At 40.1% G+C, this 7,943-nt stretch overlaps 1 pseudogene; it reads left to right on the top strand.

Moving 5' to 3' along the window:
- LOC116467827 (ankyrin repeat domain-containing protein 18A-like) overlaps positions 1 to 7,943 on the top strand; it is a 76,548-nt pseudogene that overhangs the window by 16,129 nt on the left and 52,476 nt on the right.

The following is a 7,943-nucleotide window of genomic DNA, read 5'->3' as shown; positions in this document are numbered from 1 at the left end:
TGCTGATAGGCCTCTGTCTGTGACACTGATAACACCTGGAATTGGCTACCTTCCACACAGGGCATCAGCGAGCCAGAAAAATCCAGACAAACAATGCCAGGGGCAAAGAAAACACATTAAACTATCAGGATTCAGACATCCTGAGGAGCAGAAGAGGACGGGAGTGCATCCAAAACACACACATACAAGTTGAGGAACTGTCCCCATTCCTCCTGGTCCCTGGTAGTCAGGGGAGGGACAAGGAATGTCACTTTCCAGGCTCTGAAGTCCTCAGGTTGAGTGAGACAGATGGGTTTGGCATTTCTAACCCTAAACTCCGGGCCTTTTGAGGGAGTGAGGTGAGTGAGCCTCTGACCTCACCGCTATGTGGGTCATGCTGATCCCTGAGCATCTAAGCTGCTCCTTAGGTGCTGATCCTGTCACCCCGGGACATTACAGGGGAAGAAGGCTCAGCCACAGCCTCTATGTTCTGTTTGCCTATAGGACCATGATACTGTTCTAGGCTTCAGATGAGAAGAAATGACCCAATTTCAAGTGCGTACTGGGGCACTGAGGGCATCTTCTTGCTATTCCTTAAGCCAAGAGCGTTGCTATCTCAGGACTTTCATACCTGTTTACTCTTCCTAGAGTGACATTATCCAGATAGTTTCCTAGTTCACCCCTTACTTCATTTGAGTCTCTGCTCAAAGTTTACTGCTTGAGAAAGGTCTTTTGTAACCATTCTATAAAAGACAACAACAACAAAAAACCAAAAACAAACAAAAAACAACCATCCCTGTTGTCCCCATCAGTCTGTTTCCTTGCCTTCCTTTATTAAATTAAAATGTAACTTATCTTTTGCCTCCAATATAATGATAAAAGATCCTCAAAGACAGGGCTTTGCTCCTTTTATTCATCTGTGTCTCCAGCTCCTAGTGCAGTGCCTAGAAAACAGGCATTCAATAAATAGTAAAATTACAGGTAAATCATTAAATCAAGGAACAAACATGAGTGGAGCAAGGCTTAATATCAAAATATTCAAGTGTCAGTGACAATGGGTCACAATGCATTTTTCCTGAATGTGAACTTTTTCTTTTTTTTTCTGAGACGGAGTCTAGCTCTGTCTCCCAGGCTGGAGTGCAGTGGCATGATCTTGGCTCACTGCAACCTCCACCTCCCGAGTTCACGTGATTCTCCTGCCTCAGCCTCCCAAGTGCTGGGATTACAGGTGCCTGCCACCACGCCCAGCTAATTTTTGTATTCTTGGTAGAGATGGGGTTTCACTGTGCTGGCCAGGCAGGTCTCGAACTCCTGACCTTGTGATCTGCCTGCCTCAGCCTCCCAAAGTGCTGGGATTACAAGCGTGAGCCACTGTGCCTGGCCCTGAATGTGAATTTTTAAGACATTTATTATGTTGAATAGAATTAAACAAAGGCTTACATAATTCTTTGATTTATTATTAATCATTTTGCTTTTGAACTTGATTTTATTTTAGAATTTACTTTAGAAATTGTACATCAAGTTCTAAAGACACATTTAACAATAATAACTCATATTTTTAATAGTACTTTAAAGTTTACAAAGTGGTCCCATTTGGCAATGATAGACTGGATAAAGAAAATGTGGCGCATATACACCATGGAATAGTATACAGTCATAAAAAAGGATGAGTTCATGTCTTTTGCAGGGACATGGATGAAGCTGGAAACCGTCATTCTTAGCAAAGTAACACAGGAACAGAAAACCAAACACCACATGTTCTCACTCATAAGTGGGAGTTGAACAATGAGAACACATGGACACAGGGAGTGGAACATCACACACCGGGGCCTGTCAGGGGTTTGGGGGCTAGGGGAGGGACAGCATTAGGAGAAATACCTAATGTAGATGACAGGTTGATGGGTGCAGCAAGCCACCATGGCATGTGTATACCTATGTAACAAACGTGCATGTTCTGCACATGTATCCCAGAACTTAAAGTATTAAAAAAAAGGTGGTCTCATTCATTATCTTCTTCCATCTGAGGTGTGGCAGGGTATGATGAAAAGAAAATGGTGTTTGGAGTCAGAAAAATGTTTCCAATCCCAGCGCTGACACTTACTGTCAATGTGGCTTCAACATATTGAAACTTAGTTTTGCCATCTGCAAAATGGATGTATGCATACTGTCCTCATGGCCCTAGAACCTAATAGATGATGAATAAATGCAGCTGCTGCTGTTATTGTTACTTTACTATCATCACTGATTTGTCCAGTATCATTGAAGAGAGGGAATGAGCAAGCATCAGCTCCCTTGAGGAAAAGAGGGAAAATATGTGTGAACAAATATGTTTGGAGACTGCCTGAGTGTTTGCCTCCATAGGAGCGGCAGCAGAAGGTGTCTGAAAACAAAAAGCAAAGTCAAACACAAGTTTAGCTGCTGATATTGGCTCTCCAAAATTCCCTTCTGGGTTTCTTCATTTGGATTAGAACATTAGATCTCAAACCTACTTGATCACCAAAATCACCAGTAGGAACTGAAAAAAAATAACCCAGCAATACAGGCTTCTGGGCCTAACCCGTGTATATTTTACTTTGGTTCACATGGACTGAGCCTCCAAAACTGTGTGTGTGTGTGTGTGTGTGTGTGTGTGTGTGTGTGTATTCCCTAGGTGTGTATAATCCTCAGTTAAGTTTGGGGATCACTGGAGTAGATGATTTCCAAGAGTAAGCCAACAGCCTGCTAAATTACAATGGCGTTTTTGAGCCTGTTTTGAATAATTGAGTATTTTCAAGGAGAAGGCATTTCCTTCTCTATTCGAGGTTCCCCATCCGTACAAGTTTCTACAGAGGTAACGCTCAGGCTGAGGGTGATTCTGAAACTCTTTTTAGAAGGTGTTGGAGAACATAAAAGGTAAGAGAAAGAGGTCCTTAGAGGCTGGATGGTCACATTAACAGCTGCAGGAATGCTATAGGCTGAAATTTGCTAAGGTCACAGGAGCCTTTCCTCTTGGTTCTTGATGCTTTGGCTTGGCTCCATGTAAAATCTGAGCAGAGCTGTCTTGGTTTCAATGGGGAGTGATGACATCCGTGAATCACCGTGTGCTTTCTAGGCACACACTTGTTCTTCAGTTGTGACTGGAAAGAGCCCGGGGAGTAAGCTCAGGGCCAAAAATGACCCTCAGGCAGGCATTGATATTTTGCAGGATCAGATCCTGGGATGCAACAAAGCCAGTAATGAAGTGGATATGATATGAGCCTGTTACTGACCTCATCCATCCAAAAGGCAGTTACCATCCAGGAAATCCTGTTTATATTTATGGGAGGAGAGTAGACTGGCATGGCAAAGAGGATCCTGAAGATAATGAACCCTGTGGAGGATATAAACATTGCTGCATTACTTTTTAGGAAAAAGAATGTGCACTAAGGCAGAACTTGTAAATATTATGCAGACTTTCTCCTCATAAATATTCCCAGTGGACATAGTGTGTCCATAGTTAGAATCACATAAAATAAGATTAACCATTCTTCCAGGAAGCTTGTTTTCATCACAGAACCATTTGAGAATCAGAAAGTCAACAGGAAATTTTAGGCAATGCCACACTCTCATGACGGGCTGAGTTTCTGCATTCTTATAAAAGTCACTTTATTCTATTTGTCAAGTACATTTTTATAAAGGAGAAATATACCTTAATAACCATTCTTAATTTTAGGAAAATCTGCACAGACCTTTTTTATAGGCAGAGTTAATTGTGGAAGCTGAATGATGCCAGGATGAAATAATTCTCAACAAAGTTGATGGGTAAAACCAAAGACCTAAGACAAACAGTTTACCAAGCTAAATGAACAAATGTTACAGCTTTCTGAAATAAACATTCAACAATTAGAGTTTCCAGGATAAACTTACTCCATTTTAGTATTTCACACCAAAAGTCCTTGGAATATTTAAATCTTGCAATATTATGGGAACATTTTTTGCCCTTTTAACATAGAATTTTAACTTTATGGTATAATAAACTTCAACTTTTCAGATAAAATGTAAATTTTAAAGTAATCATTTTATAAGTATTCACTAATTTTTTCCTTATTTAACTGACAAGATAAAATATTCTCAATGGCTGGGCACAGCAGCTTATGACTGTAATCTCAGCACTTTGGGAGGCTGAGGCAGGCAGATCGCTTGAGCCCAGGAGTTCAAAATAAGCCTGGGCAACATGGCGAAACCCCATCTGTACAAAAACTACAGAAATTAGCTGGGCATGATGGTATGAGCTTGAGGTCCCAGCTACTCGGGAGGCTGAAGCCGGAGGATCACTTGGGCCCATGAGGTGGAGGTCACAGTGAGCCAAGATCGTGCCACTACACTCCAGCCTGGGCGACAGAGAGAAACCCTGTCCCCAAAAAAGAAAAATATTCTCAATCTATCTGTGTAAAAAGTTCTTATTCCTTGAAGGTTCTTTATTAAGTATTAACTGTGCCCATGGCTTCCGTTATATATTCTAGCCAAGATTAGGTCAAAGATTCTGTCAGTGACTGAGAGGAGAATTTGTGACTTGACTCAGAGAGTTTCAGTTTTAACAAGAATAGATTGGTCACATATTTATAATGTGGTGAGCTCTTTGCCAGATGGAGTAAGTAATGCTAAGAGAAGTGAAAGAAATATGAAAGAAACAGTTCCTGCTCTTGGGAAGCTTAAAACTAGTGGCCCAGACACGACGTGTTATAGAAAACTATGAAAGAACAATTTCCAGAGAGTGTGTGTGTGTGTATGAATATGTATGTGTGTCACACACATATATATATTATATATAGTGTTTATATATAGTATATAATGTTTGTACAGGCTATATATATAGACTAGACTATCCAAATAGATATATAATCCAAGGTGGATCTTTCTTAACACACACCTACATCAGGCAGGTATATATATAGTATATATATATATATATATACAGACACACACACACACACACATATATATAGTCTCTATATAAATATAGTCTACTCTATATGTAAACATAGACTATATATAGCTTACTATATATAGACTATATGTAGTATATATACTATACTATATAGACTAGACTACTATATACATAGAGTACTATACATAGACTATATACAGACTATATATAGACTATAGTCTCTATACATAGACTGCATATAGACTACTCTATATAGACTATTGTAGATAGACTATATATACTATATTACTATACTATATATACTGTACTATATATACTATGTAGTATATATACTAGTCTATATACATAGTTCTATATATACACTGTATATACTATACATATACTCTATTATATGTATACATACACACACATATACATATATATTAGCCTGCCTGATGTAGCTGTGTGTTGGGGAACAGATCCATCTTGAATGCCAGCCAGTAAACCACCTGGAGACAATTTGGAAAAACAATGAAGAGCTGAAAATCTCTTTTATTTTACTTTACAATTTGCCAAACTTTTGTTGAGCACCTATCATGTTCTGAACACTGGAGATACCGAGGAAGAGCAAAGAATATATGCTCTTTCCATAGGCTAAGGGCAAAGAGAATTAACTGAGTGACTTTTCCCAGATGTCTTCAAGCCATGCATGGTTCAGTCCTTAGAGCATGCATCTATGAACTGATGCATACTGCAGATGAAACACTGACTCACTCCTTTGAGTCCTCGCTGTGATATATCTTGCCAGTTTCCAGACCCTCCCTGCTATTCTCTCTGCTTCCACTCTTGCCTCATTACAGTCCACACTTCACACAGCAGTGCTTGGCCTTGGACACCAAGGTGGTGAGTAGATAAACTCTTCTTTTTCTCTGAAAGGTTTCATTAGAAATTACTAAAGGTTAATAGACCAACCATTCCCATGTACCTGTCATTACCTTTAACTGCTGAAATATCCATCATGATCTTGCTCCATCTCCCATGGTAAGTTGTCTCAGCCTTCATGTGCTTTCATTACTGTTGCCACAAAAAGTCCTACAGCTGAAGAATACACTGTTAATATTCAGATCAGTTTTGAAAATGCATCCTTCCTGGATCCTACCAAAGCCTACTTGAACAGCCTCAGTTTTCCAATTCATGGGAATAACGCTGACCAAATTACCAACATTTTGGGCATAAGTGTGACAACAGGTAAGAAACCCATTGCTTCAGAATGAATGATTGGATGTCTTGAGAAAGACTGTCTGAGCTCCTATCAGAGCAATCTTTTACTTAGTAGGCAAATGAAATGACTCACTGAGACTGATGTGTGATTCTGTGACTTCACAGCCTTCCTGAATGAAGCCTCTATCAGTAAACTCTGCAGCCAGAGGTTTCTTATTTTAAATGGTGACCAAAGGTTTGCTCAGTGGTTTGTATGATGCTTGTCATAAAGTGGTCCCAAGATATGGCCAGGTCCTTCATGATAAACTACTGGGTCCTCTTCCTTTGGGCAGATAAACTACTGAGTCCTCTTCCCTGTGTCCTCTTCTCTTGGTATATCAATGGACATAGCAAGGACTGGTTCAAGATATTAGTAAGTACCAGATACCCTTCTCTTTGGCATTATAGGTCAGGAAATAAGAAACAGGTACATGCCTGCATCAGAAGCAAGGCATTAAGTGGAATCTCTCAGGCCATAGATTGGACTTTCTGGTTGCAAACTCTTTTCCAAGGTCATGCTAGCTTCCCTATGTCTCCAGAGACCATCACCCAAGACTTGGTATACAGTAGAAGTTCTGAGATAAGGTTTCCAGTGTCTGATAAAAGGGAATTGCTTTTTAAACTGGAAAGCACTAATAGATGCTGGGTTTTATTATTCTTTTTTTTTTTTTTTTTTTTTTGAGACGGAGTCTCTGTTGCCCAGGCTGGAGTGCAGTGGCGCAATCTCGGCTCACTGCAAGCTCCGCCTCCCGAGTTCACGCCATTCTCCTGCCTCAGCCTCTCCGAGTAGCTGGGACTACAGGCGCCCACCACCACGCCCGGCTATTTTTTGTTTTTTGTATTTTTAGTAGAGACGGGGTTTCACCGTGGTCTCGATCTCCTGACCTTGTGATCCGCCCGCCTCGGCCTCCCAAAGTGCTGGGATTACAAGCGTAAGCCACCGCGCCCGGCTGGGTTTTATTATTCTAAAATGAGGGCGAGAACAAAAATCTTGTTTTTGAAATTCTTCTTGAATTCACGTATTTCAAATAGTGCATCCCAATGTCGGTACATGCATTTTAATTTTTGATTCTTAATATATGCTACTCGAAGTCATAGCTCCGTTATCACTCCTTTTGGATGCCATTTCCCACTGACCTACCATTAGCACTAATTTCCTTGAGTTGGTGATTTTCCAGTTGGATGCCAATGTGCATTATAAGTCCGTCAGGAACAGTGAGCTTCTGCTGTGTTTCCCACTCTTTATCCATAGAACATCTCACCAAACTAGGGTACTTTGGAAAATACATAGGAAACACCCAGCACAGATCTTTTGCCTTTAGAATAAATTATTGGATAGATTTTAGTCAATTTTGCTTCCCAAATTTTTTAAGAGAAACCTTTTGGTGTCTTTGTAGGTGCTAGTAAGTGAATCCAGTAAACAAAACAGACCAACAAGTATCAAAATTAGTTTTTTGTTGAACAACTTGTGATTATAGACACTTCAGCTTTAGTTGTGAGTTTATCTTACATACATTCAATATAAACATACTAACAAACTCTCTCTGATTTTTTCTACTAGAGATGGGATGACTTCAAGGGGCTTCACCATCTTAAAAACTTGGGTTAACAAGCTTCTCAATTAAATGCAATTGACCTTGGAAAGTTTAATTTATCCTTCCAGAAAGACTGGTCATTCACACATAGAGGGGGTGAATCTTTTCTGATAGTGAACTATGAAACAGGTTTGACAAAAGTGGATACTTCAATGTGGCAGAGAAAGCCTGAGGCTTATGGACCTCAGGACCAGCAGGGAACAGCTAAGAGGAGTTGGCCTAAA

This window comes from Hylobates moloch, unplaced genomic scaffold, assembly GCF_009828535.3.
Source record: "Hylobates moloch isolate HMO894 unplaced genomic scaffold, HMol_V3 SCAFFOLD_5, whole genome shotgun sequence".
NCBI classification, from domain to species: domain Eukaryota; kingdom Metazoa; phylum Chordata; class Mammalia; order Primates; family Hylobatidae; genus Hylobates; species Hylobates moloch.
The sequence above is the reverse complement of the archived record's forward strand: the minus strand, read 5'-3'. Positions and strand labels throughout refer to the sequence as shown.